At 34.5% G+C, this 14,215-nt stretch overlaps 1 long non-coding RNA gene and 1 pseudogene across 1 annotated transcript; one reads left to right on the forward strand and one right to left on the reverse strand.

Annotated features, from left to right (window-relative positions):
- Window positions 1-216: 216 nt before the first annotated feature.
- LOC114379996 lies at window positions 217-674 on the reverse strand. Its single transcript, XR_003659636.1, has 3 exons — window positions 612-674; window positions 451-526; window positions 217-273 (listed from the first exon to the last, which is right to left on the reverse strand). It is a non-coding gene; the product is annotated as an uncharacterized LOC114379996 (long non-coding RNA).
- A 514-nt stretch (window positions 675-1,188) lies between these two features.
- LOC114378862 lies at window positions 1,189-5,628 on the forward strand (annotated as a pseudogene).
- The last annotated feature ends 8,587 nt before the right edge of the window (window positions 5,629-14,215 follow it).

Here is a 14,215-nt window from a genome sequence, read left to right on the forward strand (position 1 = left end):
TTTTAACAATACGAACCCCTAAACAAAAAATGCGAGCGTCACATCCTGTTAAGGAAATCTTATTAATTCCATCTTTTGTATATGCCTTAATATGACAAAGGTTTTATACAAATAAGAAATTGAATAAAACAAAAACAAATAGTAAATGAACTAGTGTCTCACAATTTTAAATAGTTGTACAATTCATAACTGTATATGACAACAAACTTACAATTGGACCATTAGCCCCAAGCAACTGTGAACCAGGTCTGTTAGTTGCACGAACAGGAACACCTATATAATCATAATGGTCAAAAATCAAGGAAAATAGATTTCATCACAAACAGATATTTGGTGTTTTACTTTAAAATGACGTGTTTCTAGTCCCATAACATTCCATGAAAAATAAACTAAACTTCCAACATGAAATCTAACTCCAAATTAATAAGGAGAGCATGACTTAAAACATACCATTGACCTGCAGGTCTGTATACCGTGGCCATTGCATCCTGAATGGAACCTTGTCGTTCAAGAGAATACACCAAGTCTACAAGTCATTTGTTCAATAAGTAAGCAAACCAATGCATAGAAGGATATGCACTAATCTACATGCACTGAAAATCCTAGCCAACCTCAACATCAAATTGTGGTTTTGATACCAAGTCCTTGTCAGCTCTAGTCAGTTGAAATGTTCTCTTCGCACTCTGCACTGGGTTCTTTCTGAAAAAATCAAAAAGGAATATGGTTAACTTAAGCCATTCAGGAAGAAAGCCACATTGAAATGATATTGATGCTCAAGTAAATGATTTGAATAATAGTATTTTCTTTTTCAATTTTAGTCTGATATAGTAGGCCCTCAACAAATCGGCATTATGTTGTTCCAACTTCTGCCATACTTAATTAAAAAGGATCAATTACAAAACATTGAAATCAATGGGACATGAGTATGCCAACACACTGACAATCACCCTGGAACGCTTCCTTATTCCTGCGTCAGACACTCCCATTGAAATTTGACATTTTGGCGCACCAACCACAATGCAAGAAAAAAAAATAGAATTAATTTGTTAATAATTTAAAGAAAACATATAAGAAAGCTAAATATTGACACAAACTCATTGAACGCACTTCTCCAACCTGATATTTGTCCTTGTCATTAGCGTTGTCAACAGGACAACCAAAATTCTCAGGTTCACAGTCAGCTGAAAAATGCAAAGTGTGCTTCTGGTCTTTTTTTTTTTTGTCCAGGAGATGAAGCGGCAATGTGACAAGAAAAGGTTTGAAATGATTTGTTGGATCTAGTTTTTTCTTTCAATGTCATACAGATATATTATTTCTTATCATTGTGTTGCATGATCTGCAGAGACTTGTATGACTATATGGTAACAAGATATAGAGAAGGAGACAGGTCTAAAGGTGGAAAAGGGGAGACTTTTTTGTTGCATCAATTGCAAACTGCTCATGATGAATATGACAAAGACGCTACATTGTTTGTTTTCCGATTGAAATCTCTGAAGCAAGGACAATCATGTAGTCTTCTAACACTGGCAGCAAGCCACCATGCTGCTCAGGTTCTTCATATTTCCCTATTTCCTTCTAAGAATTGGGAATTCCTTCTTTTTCTATTTTTATGTTGATTACCGTTGATTTTTGTTATGCCCGAAAACAGTTATGTTTCGTCAAGAAAGCAGTCAAGTCCCTTGAGACAGTAGAACCACATGTAAAATCAGATACTGAACAGCAACACATTGATTACCACTTCAGTGGTCTTGAAGAGGAGGATGGGGATGAAGGTGATTATGGAGATAATGGCGGTTATGATGATGGGTCACAAACTTCTGTTCGACAGGGCTTAGTGATGATGGGTCACAAACTTCTCGTCGTGGGTGAAGAGTGGGTGAAGAGTGGAAAGGGATGCTGGTAAAGACCAAAGGGGACGCTGGGTGAAGAATGGAAAGGGATGGCTATAAAATCCCTAATTTGAGGGAAATAAAACAAAGGCGGTTCCTTATCCAAACCCGTCGTTGAACATTTTTTGATATTTACAAAAATGCCACCCAGCGAGTTACTAAGACGGTTATTTATAACCGCCTTAGAATTTACGTTGTAAAAAATTATTCTCAGCTTTGATAATTACAAGTTTGCCACCGCGCCACTATCTAAGGCGGTTCTGGATAACCGACTTAAATACTATGTCGTAAAAAAACATTATTCTAGTAGTGTGATGGGGAGCTGAGTTTTGACTATTGACAAATTGAACAAGACCAAGATGTTTCTACATGATGAAACTCAATGGAGGTGGCTACCTTAAGAAACTAGGAATCTATAATCTTTTTCTTCCTCTTTTATGTTTCTCTAGGTTATTTAGAAATGGATGTCTAATGAAGACTGGTTAACTAAATCTACTAACAGGCATAAATGAGTACAGGCGAATTATTGTGCAGTCACGTGGTGGTGGTTGAGGGGTTTGAATCCTATTGCATGCTAAAGAGAATACAAGTAAAATCAAAATTAATTAGTAAATGAATGAGGGGGGGAGGGGGGGAGGGGGGGAGAGATTATGTTCTGTAGGAAGGCCTTTAGGAAACAAACTCCATGAGCATTATAGAGTTGTGGACAAAGATGTTCTACAGTGTTATGCACAGAAACTTTGCATCCTTATTTGTTTAAATGTGACTATCTGCTCTATGCACTTGAGTAAATAGTTTAAGTTAAATGCTGCTTGATGGATGGATTGAGCAAGAACCTCTTCAACAAGACTGAGTTTTAACTGCTCTGGTCAATGCATAAAAATGCTATGGAAGTTTTCAGTAATGAACTTCTGATTGTGCAGATTTTGGATGAAAACCAAATATATATACCTTTAATTTTCAAGTTTATAAAACACTTCAATTAGCTTATGTTACTCATGTTGATGACTTGTTTCTTAACCATGTTTGTTTCTTTTACAGTTGGATTAGGTGGAACTTACACTTCCTAGAGATTCTACAGCTGAAGCTGCTAAGGTAAAAAAAGACATCTATTATCTTCAATTTCCTTTTGCCTATAAAATTTAAAGTATACAAGAGAATGTGTAGTGAATATATTTTGCTCTATTGTTGGTTTTGTGGAGGAAATTATAAAAAACAGAGGAGAGAAGAGAGACAATACGTATGCAGAGAAAATAGAATTATTCTATTCTAATTCAAATTGTTCTCAATAGCGATACAAAAAATAGCAAAAGATAAACTAATTAGATAACAAGATATTAGCAAAACATAATATTAAAACTAACTTGCTCCTTAAAGATAGGAACCACTTATTGACTAGGTTAATCCATTAAAACTGAGTTACTATTAAAATATAGGAAATCAACTTATTTATTAAATCCTATTTTAAAAATTGAAAAATAAAATATTATGTAGTTACAAAAGTATATCTTCAACACTCCTCCTTGCTTTTGGAACTGCAAACTCCAATTCTTTGCCTTAAGAATTCAAGTTTGTTGATAGGTAGTAACTTTGTAAACATGTCAGCCAGTTGATCTTTAGACTTGCAGTAAATTAAGTTCACTTCTCCACTTTATTGCATCTTTATCGAATAATAGAACTTGATGTTGAAATGTTTAGTCTTCCCATGACACACGGGATTGTTTGCAATAGTAATGACTACTTGATTGTCAACAAAAATTCCAGTTTTGTTCTTTTGAGCAAATAGAATGTTTGGCCTTGTTGTAGTGAGATACATTAGACATCCAATCAAGCTCTCATAATATCCTTCATCAATGTTATCAACACCTTCTTCCTTGTTGAACTTCTCCTTTTGATTCATTGGTGTGCTAACAGATTTGCATTCCTCCATTTGAAACTTCTTCAAATTTTCTTTTGCATATTTCCTTTTTTCATGTTTAGCATTCTTTCAAGATGGCAATGACCAAGTCTCTTGTGCCAGAGTTCCGTGGGTGTGACTTGAGTGAAATAGGTTGTATGCTCCTCCTCTGCTGGATCAAATGAGAAGCTTTTACCTTTCATTTTAACCCTTAGGACTTCCCGGCCAAAATTGTCATAGATAAAGCAATGTTGATGTTCAAAGGACACTTTAAATCCCTTTTTAATCAATTGACCTACACTTAGCAAGTTTTGGTCAATGTTAGGTACATAAAGAACATCTGATATTAATTTGATACCTGAGCACATTAAAATTGCAACAGTTCCTTTTCCTTTTTGTTGGGGTAGATCACCGCTTCATGCCCTATCTGGTTGCACTTGTTACATTTTGCATCTGGTCTCCTCCAACATCTAAAAGGTGCATGACCTTTTTTGCCACAATGCTGACAAGGTGGATAATTTTTCTTTTTATCCTTACCTTTATTTTGGTTGTTTGCACTATTTTCGCTACTTGCTGGTTGATTCTTCTTGAAAAAATCCTTTTTGCTTTCATCAACTTCATGATGTTTGGCGGGCAAAGCACCTTCGACAACACGATCTTGCCTCATCAACCATCGCTGCTCTTGAGCTTGCAGGGCATGTAACACTTCTGCCAATGTGGTTTTTGACAGATCCTTTGTGTTCTCCAATGAAGCTATAGATGCTTCATACCTCTCCGGCACCGTTATCAAAATTTTCTCTACAATTCTCGAATCAGCAAAATCACTTCCCAACAACTTTATCTTGTTGGCAATACCCAACAATTTGTTTGAGTATTCTTTGATTGTCTTTGACTCTTCCATCCTTTGAAGCTCAAATTCCCTCCTTAAATTCAGCACTTGCATGCTTCGTATTCTATCATCTCCAGTGTATTCCTTTTTCAAATAATCCCAAATTGCTTTGGGTGAATTAAGAGTCATGATTCTGATGAATATCATTTGTGAAACACTAGTGAACAAACATGACCTCGCCTTTGCCTTCTTCATCTTTCTTTCCTTGTGATTTTTAATTTGGGCCATGGTGGGATTTTCAGGCAGCAGATATATTTCATAATCCTCTTCCACAACATCTCACAAATCCAAAGACTCCATGTAGGATTGCATTTTCACTTCCCAAAGATCATAATTCTCTCCATCAAAGATTGGAAGAGTTATGTGGGAAAAACTTGCTTCACCTTCCATGGTACAGGTCCCGTAAGAATAAGGCTCTGATACCAATTGTTGGTTTTGTGGAGGAAATTATAAAAAATAGAGGAGAGAAGAGAGACAATACGTATGCGGAGGAAATAGAATTATTCTATTCTAATTCAAATTGTTCTCAACAGCGATACAATAAATAGAAAAAGATAAACTAATTAGATAACAAGATATTAGCAAAACATAATATTAAAACTAACTTGCTCCTTAAAGATAGGAACCACTTATTGACTAGGTTAATCCATTAAAACTGACTTACTCCTAAAATATAGGAAATCAACTTATTTATTAAATCCTATTTTAAAAATTGAAAAATAAAATATTAAGCAGTTACAAAAGTATATCTTCAACATCTATTTGCAGGAAAACTTAGACAACCTTATAAGGAATTTTTTTCCTTGAAGGTTAGGGCAGGGACCCAATCTGCCCCACTTTTTGCCGATAATAAACCAGATGCAAGTGAAAAACTGAGACAAATGCACCCATCTTTATCATGGAAGTTCAGTTCATATGTGCTACCCACACCAGTTCATGAACTTCCTAGCTAGGCCTCTAACTAGCTTCCCCTCCAATTCAAGGCTTTTAGGTGTAGTGGGTCATTCTAGTCCATTGGTGTCTAGAGGTCAAAAGGTTTCCACTGCAAATAATTTGGTTGCATCAAGTGCAGCATCTCCACTGCCAATGCCACCTCAGCCCATGGCTCTTAGTTTCTCCATACCTTCTAGTGGCATAAGAGTGGCAGCATTGCATATGCCAAGAACACTAGAATCCTCTCTTGATTTCACTTTGAATTGTCTTAGTATGTTGATATGCTTTTTGTTTAGTTATTTGTTCTCTGAAAAATGCATGTTCACATTGATTATTTCGTTTTTCTCTTTGTTTCCAGTGATTACACATTTGCATTAATCGATTACTACGTGTTTATGTGTATTATTAGTTTTAGAACTTGTTGTTTTAATCGATTATCCCTTAATTTAATCGATTACCACTACATTTTGTGTGTTATTAGTTTTGAAAATTGTATGTTTTAATCGATCACCCCGTGTTTTAATTGATTACCATATAAGTGATTGTAGTGTTTAAAACACTCGATCTATTTTAATCGATTACTGTACTAATTAATTGATTACATGTGATAACAACGAAATTTGGATTTAATTGATAGTCCATTTTGACTAACAATAGTTAGAATTCCTTTATTTTATTATTGGTTTCAATGAAATAATGAGAATTTTAATATCATTTTAATTTTTGACTAGTAGGATTCAAAAGAAGGAAATTACAAGTGATTTAGAGGAAAAATTGATGCAAAAATGTGAAGGAAATGTCTTGAAGAAAAAATTGAAGTTTGGAACACCTAGCTTAGTGCGCAAGTTAGGCCCAGCATATCTGCTCGCTTAGCGGCCAAAACTGCCATTGGTATAGGACCTAATTCTATAGTATCAAGAACCAGAACTGCCATTGGTTTAGGACACATATTATTGAGGAAGTTTTATTCTATCTTCAAAGTTGTTAGAATATATAAAAGATATTCAATCCCCACCTAGTGGAATAAAGTTGTTAAATGAAAAATATCCAATATTGGACAGTGTAGAAAGTGTTGAAATTTGATATATATAATTTGCAAAATCTTCGTCTCAATTTGCCTGGTTTGGATAGGGATAAAATGGAGATGAGGATTATGACCTAATTCTATAGTATCAAGAACCAGAACTGCCATTGGTATAGGACACCTATTATTGAGGAAGTTTTATTCTATCTTCAAAGTTGTTAGAATATATGAAAGATATCCAATCCCCAGCTAGTGGAATAAAGTTGTTAAATGAAAAACATCCAATATTATATTGATTATATCTTTGGAGTAATTTAGAGAATGTTAGTTTATCTATTAAGACTTTGTAAAATTATAATTATGATAGAATATTTGGATAAATAAGGGTTAGTGCTTTATGTTTTGCATGCAACATCACATTTCACATCATATGAAGTCAATACAACGGTCATTAATATTCAGTTCTTATTCTCTCCTTTTCCTCCAGCTATACCTAAATTTCTATAATTTCAACATGGTATTATTCTATTGGATCCTCATTGACCAAGTGATCTAGAACTCCTTCTTAGACACCCCCATTCTTCTAATGAAGTGTTGAATAATCACGAGGCATTTAGGCCTATGTAATATCCATGCTTCAAGCCCAAATGGCACTTGTGTGAGGGGACTGTTTAAGCTTTTGGAATAGTTGGGACTTAAAATTTCATATTAATGACCTAAATTCTCAATTACTAGTCATTTGGTAGGAATTATTACTGGTAAGGAGTATTATGATATATTCCTACATGATATAACCTATCATGTTCATTATTGGTGTTTGTTCATCCAGTCCATATGATTTGATGACTTTATCTTTTCTAATATACTCTGCATTGTTGTCGATCTATTTGGCCTTATTACAAGTAAAGATAGAGCGATTATGTTTGCCTATTTATTTGACATATGCCTGGCCTGTTGTAATGCTGCTTGTGGAATCTGGTATAAGTGATGACTAAATATTTATTGTAGGTGTGGCAATTGTCAATGCTGCATTTCTTTACCACCTTGAGTACCAAAAACATAGTAAGCGGTGTTTTTGAAAGGGTTCAAGAAGATTCTTGCATTCAAAGGGTTTTTCACAAACTCAATATAACAAATAATAGATGTAGGAATCTACAAATTAGATGGTTTCAGGAAGCAAACACAGCTATAAAATCCTTATTCATTGTATAATTGGTTGAAGATGAAAATCTAATAGATTACTTGTATGACGATATGCGCGCCACAAGGGAGACTTTCGATGACCGATGAGTTACAAGATAGCTCGACAGACCAAAGTGAGTAAGTGAGACAGGAGAGTGAGTGAAGGCGCAAAGAAGGCAGGAGAGTGCTTCACAGAGGGCAAGTTGGAGATAGCTTGAATGAGACTATTCGAGGGTGGGAGGAGAAAAAACTAGGGATTCAGAGCAAACGACAACAGTTTTCTCATAACCGTCTTAGAATGTGTGTCGTAAAAAACAAATTTTATTCCCCTAATTACAAAAATATCTTTGTGTCATATTCAAAGACGGTCCCACAGAACCGTCTTAGAATCATCATCATAAAACAACAGTTTTGTATTAGTGATGGCTATGCATGAAGAGCTAAATCAGTTTAAAAGGAATAGAGTGTCGAACTTAGTTCATAAACCCGCCTCTCACAAGTCACTCAAAACCAAGTGGGTGTTTTTAAACAAACTTGATGAATCAAAGTCAAACAAATGAAAGATGGAACCTTCCTATGTCAAACCAAATACTATTCGTAACTAATTAAGAAATTCGGCATGAAAAAGTACAAAGAAGCATCAACTCCAATGGCAACATCAATCTATCATGACTTAGAATAGAAAGTTAAATCAGTCGATGAGTCAGGATATAGAGGTATCATTGGGTCATTTCTTTACTTAATTACAAGTTGACCAGATATTAATTATGTCAGTGTTTGCTTGTGTGCAAGGTATTATTCTAATCCTAAGGAATCTCACTTAACAGCTCTTAAAAGTATCATTAAGTACCTTAAGGGCACAACCAATGGAAACTAGAAAGGAAAAGCACAAGTGAGACATGCCATCTGTTAGGAAGCTCTCTTATATCTTGAAATTGCAAGAAACAAGCTTGTGTAGCATTATCTACTACAGAAGTTGAATATATTGCAACTAAAATTTGTTGTGCTCAAAGTTGCTAGATGAAACAACTTGAAGACTTTGGAGTAATCCTTGATCACATTCCTTTAAAATGGGAGAACAGAAGTGCGATCATTGTAACTAAAAATCATGTCATGCATTCTAGAACCAAACATATAGAGATAAAACATCATTTTCTTAGAGATGATGTTTCAAAGGGTGATTGCTGCATGGAGTTTATTGATAGTGAGCATCAACTAGCAAACATCTTCACTAAACCACTTGCTAGAGATAAGTTCTTCTAACGGGAACTTAGGTGTTCGAGGGCTCAGGTGGAGGACTTGGGGTTCCCAGAGCAAAGGAAATGACCGTTGTAGGAGAAGACTGGTTTTGGCCGGAGCGATGATGATCCTAGAATTTGTCTTCTTGTAGCTTTGCTAGTGCGATGACCTGTGGTAATGACAATGGTTGCAGAGACTGGACCTTGTAATAGAGCTTATGGTTGAGACTAGAGATAAAATAACTAAGAAGGAACGGAGGTGCGAGGCCCACTATGTGATTCACAAGTCTCTTGAATTTGATAAGATAATCATTGACTGAACCTTGTTGTTGTATCTTGAATAGAGCCTCATGGGGATCATTGTAGTAAGAAGGAGCGTAGTGAGATTCCCTGGCTTGCAACATGGTCAGCCACGATCTCAAGAGTCTATTGTGCAACATCCATTGGTACCATAAGAGAGCTAGTGCCTCCATGTAAAAGGACGCAACTGTAAGTCATTCATTATCCAGCATGCACTGGTAGTCAAAGAATTGGGAGATTTAAAAAATCCATCCCTGAGGGTCTTGTCAGTCAAACCTCGGAACGTCTAATTTCATGTGTGGTCGGTGAAGCAGTGAAAGGGGTGAAAAGTTGTTGGGGTGATTTTGGGGATAATGGGGTGGTTAGTGCAACAAGTCTATCTTGTTGTTCATGGTCAACTGAGCTTGTGATAATGATGCATGGTTCTAGGCAAGGGAGGTCTGACCTTGGGTAAGGCAGTTTACGGCCTCCTTGAGGCAGTCAGTGGTGGTTTGCCGAGTGTTATATTCCACCATGACGGTGGCAAGTCAGACCAAAATGATAGGGTAAGCTTCTAATACTCTATGTAACATCCCATTTTTCTTAGACTAATTTAAAAAGGATTGTATTTATAAATAAATAGTTTTTTTACAAAAATGATGAGGTTTTTATAATTAAATAAATAAGGAGGAATAATTTTATTAATTAAAATAATAATTTGTGAGAAAATAAAAAGGGTATTTTATTTATTCATTTGATAGGAAATAAAATAGAATTTGTTTTTATAAAATAATAAAAAAATAAATAGAGTAACTAATAGATTGTGAGTACCCTAGCTATAAATAACAAAATGTTAGGTCATTTTAGACTGACGATAGCTTCTCAACCTCCTCTTCCTCTCAATTTCGTTTTCCCCACTCTTCCTCCCAAAATCTTCTCTTTTCCCGCATACCACCAAACCTGTCTCAGAAAAACGATGATCTCAGACATATTCACCGTTGGATCATCGTGAAAATGGAGCACGAGGTTTGGAAATTATTGCCAAACATTCTCACCGTTGGAAATTACGAAATCATGTCCGAGCTGAGAGAAATACACTTTGCATCATAGCCTTTTCTTTTCCCACAGAAACCAAAAACTGTCTCGGTAAAACTATGATCCCAGACTCGTAAACCGTTGGATTGTCGTGAAATGTTGATATGTGGCTCTTGATTCAGTTCTGCATACCTTCACCGTTGGGATTTGTGAAGTAATTGTTCATGGAAAGAGAAAAATGAATCGCACAAAGAAATACAAAATGGAGGCCTCAATCCCCTCTTCTCTCTGATGTTTGGGAACCCTATCAGAGCAATTAGAGGAAAAATTTGAGGAATCTCAGGAAAACATTAGAGATGCCGCTATTGTTGTCACAATGCACACGTGAGCCCGCTTAGAGGTAAGGAATGAATTTATCGCAATTGGGGTTAGAATGAACATGTGTAGGGATCCTTAGAGGATTAAATTGGGGTTTACTTTGGGATGTTTATTGAATTATAAATTTTTTCATTTATGATTATAAATATAATATTGATGTTCTGATACGAATTTGTTGATAAAATTGAGTGTTATTGGTGTTTTCACTTTTTTATACCTATAATTTGAATTAATTGATTTTGACATAATTGTGTGAAATTATTTGAGGGATTATACTCCCCAAGTTATGATAAACCTTTTGTACATATTGTGATATTGAGATTGGGAAATGGTGATTCAAATTGGAAGTATGTAATAAATGGAACCTGTGATGAATGGTGAAATAAATGCGTATTGAGATGTGTGTATTGAGTTGTGAGCTATAAACTGTGCAATCACACAATTGTAAGACCCTTTAAGGGTGACGAATATTGTGATGAGATCCACTATGGGAACCCAACGAGTTAAAATAATTTTGAAAATAATTGAGTAGTTGTGTGTATTGCATAGTTCATAGGTAAAGTGTATATGGTTCAGGAGGTGTGATAACGTGTTAAATTGAGATTATACCATTGTGATGGAGATCGAGTGTATGTGATAAATTAAGTATGCATGTGATTAAGATATATATGTGCATTGAGATGTTGTGTGCATTGAGTTGTGAACTATGAATTGTACAATCACACGACTATAAGACCCTTTTAAGGGCGACAAGTAAATACTAAGACCCTTTAAGGGCAACGAGTTAATGCTAAGACCCTTTAAGGGTGACGAGTTAATGCTAAGACCCTTAAAGGGTGACGAGTTAAAACTATTTTGAGAACAATTGAGGAGTCCTGTGTTTTGTACAGTTCATAGATAGAGTCTGTGTGCTAAAATATTTTCTAGGTTGGACCTGAATCAGGAGAGAGAGGCCCTGATGGACTCTTCGGAGTGTAGGCCTTGGGGGTCATCTGGTTTGAATGTTCCTTTAAGCATGTGCCGATCCCACATGGTTGGAGCATTCTCGCAAAACAACTTGACCCTGTCTGGTCTCCCTATGATATTACCTAGTGAGAGTGACCTGACTTACTAGTGTGTGGTTTATCTTGTCATGTACTCCTAGGCGCCCAACATGGTTTTTCACGGACATGGTACCACATTGCATATAGGATTGAGTCTTAGTGTATTTGTTGCATAACGCTTGTGTATTGATCGATATGGATTGATTGACTTGGTTATATTGTGTTTTGATCCTTGAGTACGTGAATGTTGTGAAAATGAATGAGATGTGTTGTGTTGTGATGTGATGTTGGGAGACAAAATGATGAAATGACGTGAGTTATGTTTAACTAAGTTTTATTTTGTTTATATAATATTTATACCTACATGTTATCTTGTTTCTCTTTATTAGCTAGGAATGTGATAACTCACTCTCTGTGTGTTATTTTTGTTTGGATCCTTCGGGGGAGCAGATGATTAGGTGAATTGCTTTAAAGAATCTTGTGCTGAAGGACGTCGGGACACAATGCTCTGATAGGATGTGACATTGGGACATAAGTTTCTATATTAATTGCATGATGTTAGTCTATTTTATTTTACCTCACTGATTTAACAAAACATTTTGTAAATTTTGACGGCCTTGTTTTAAGCTGAATATATTTTTAATAAGTTTTATTTGGTAATAGTGAATAAATGTGAACATTTTACCCATGTGTATTTGTTTACCAATATTTTTATATATTTTATTTATTTATATATATATGTCAGGATAGAGGCTAGGGTGTCACACTCTACTCTAAAATTATACTAAGTATTTGTATTGAAATTTTCCTTGCTCTATTATTTCATTTCCATGGTATTTATAATGGTTTTCAATAGAAGGATAAAGATTGCCACGCATATGGCCAGCAACAAAAAGGACCAAAGCAATAACAGAATTGCAAATATCCTAATAACAAAATTGTAAAAATCCTAAATTGGTTATAACTGATTTGCTGACAAAGAAAAGAATATCCTAAGTTGGTTGGGAGTTATGCAAAGTCACAGAGGTAGGCTTAGGCTGGTACCTTCTGCATCCTCTTGGGCCTGCAATCCCTTTGGACTGTATTGCTATCAGTTTCTCATTTTCATTTTAGTTTTTCATTTATCCGAGCTAATATTAGCATGGGAAAAATTATTAGGTAGTCAATGATTATTATGTGTCCATGATCCTGATCAACCTTTACATGTACAAATATTTTTTTAATTTATAAGATAGAATTGATAATACTCAATTATATTTCATATAGAGATTAGTGAGAACTAGAACTATTTTTGCGTGTTGTGTGATCACTATTTTTTTTAAATATTATAATTGGTAAATTAAATAAAAATATTATACAGAGATGTAAAAAAATTGAAACAACTAATAAATAGAAAAGGTATGTTAAATTATAGAGGTATTATATTATCATTTGAAACCAATATTAGTTAGCATAAGTGATAGTGACTTATCTCCCTTAAGTAAGTGATTCATGGTTTGAATCCTTACCTTGAGTATTAAACAAATCATGTTGGGAGGAAAATACCCATTTTGTGTGAGAAAAACATAGATTAATAATTGCTTTTGATGTTGAATATTTGGACCCATGGTCATAAAAATAAAAATATACATTGTCATTTGATAAAAATACAAGTACTTTTTATGGTTTAAATATGTTTTTGATAATAAATTAATATCCAATTTTTGAGTTTCGTTCCTAATAAATTTTTGCTTTGTTTAGGGATTTAATGGAAAGTAAAAAATTATTAGAGAAGAACCACAAAATCATGTGTTTATTAGGCATAAAAATCATATGTAAGTCTTTTTTAATTAGAAAAAAATATAAATATTGAGAGTATGATATATTTAATAAGATTTTTTAGGTAATTGATTATTTAAATTTTTATTGAATTAGCAGTTATATCAAACTGATATATTACAATGAATTTGTTAAATTTAATATCATAATGGCATCACCGTAATTTGAAATTGAAAAGATTAAAACTTTTGCATGATAAAAATCTTACAATTGGATATTCTTGCCTTTGTAAAGTATTGTAGCTGCGGAATGAGTGGGAAAATGCACCAATAAGCAGGTTAGTTTCAATGTCAATGGAGACAAATTCATGACACACAACAAGAAAGACAATTACCAATCTGTTTTTTAATAAATTAAAAGATTTGAACTGTATAATAAATTATTCATTCAATATGGATGCCACTGAAAATTTCAACAACAAAAAATGGCATTAAAATGATGAGTGGTACACGAATAAGCCGCTGACCCATGGTTTTAAATTTACAGAATCAAGCAATAGGTTAGAAGACAAATGAGATCATGCTATCCATAGGTTTTTTATAATCATTTCTTTTTATTTGCATCAAGGATATTCCCCAAAAGTTAGTTAGAGACTAATTCTTTCAAAATG

This window comes from Glycine soja, chromosome 12 (genome assembly GCF_004193775.1).
Source record: "Glycine soja cultivar W05 chromosome 12, ASM419377v2, whole genome shotgun sequence".
Lineage (NCBI taxonomy): Eukaryota > Viridiplantae > Streptophyta > Magnoliopsida > Fabales > Fabaceae > Glycine > Glycine soja.